Source organism: Myotis davidii, unplaced genomic scaffold (assembly GCF_000327345.1).
Source record: "Myotis davidii unplaced genomic scaffold, ASM32734v1 scaffold514, whole genome shotgun sequence".
In the NCBI taxonomy this organism is placed as follows: domain Eukaryota; kingdom Metazoa; phylum Chordata; class Mammalia; order Chiroptera; family Vespertilionidae; genus Myotis; species Myotis davidii.
Genome location: NW_006286236.1, coordinates 1,431,650 through 1,432,066, shown reverse-complemented (window position 1 = coordinate 1,432,066; position 417 = coordinate 1,431,650).

The window sequence follows — 417 nt, the reverse complement described above, 5'->3', positions numbered from 1 at the left end:
AGGGCTCTAGAAGCCCCTGATGTGAGCAGGTAGAGAGGTGGGGTGGGGAAAGGGATGTGGCCTGAGAGCTGTGGGAGGCCTGGGAGCCAACAGGGAGAGAGGGTGCACCAGAGTCAGACGTGGGAAGGCCAGTGCTGGCCTAGTTTCCATGCTGCTTCTCCCGGGCCTGCTCTGCTCTCTACAGGGAGGCCCTGGGACTAGGAGGGAAGGAGACGCTGGGAGAAATGGCAGGTTTCGCTCCTTACGGAGAGCTGCGGAGGAAGCCTCAGGGAGCCCCGGCGTCTGCTGCCCGAGGGGCCGGGAGAGGGTGTGTGGTTGGTTCTGGGAACTAAATACCCACGAGGCAGTGTCCATGACAAGAGTTCCCACAGAGAGGTCCTTTGACCCCCGGGACTTCTGCCCCTCCTCCGAGCTCCG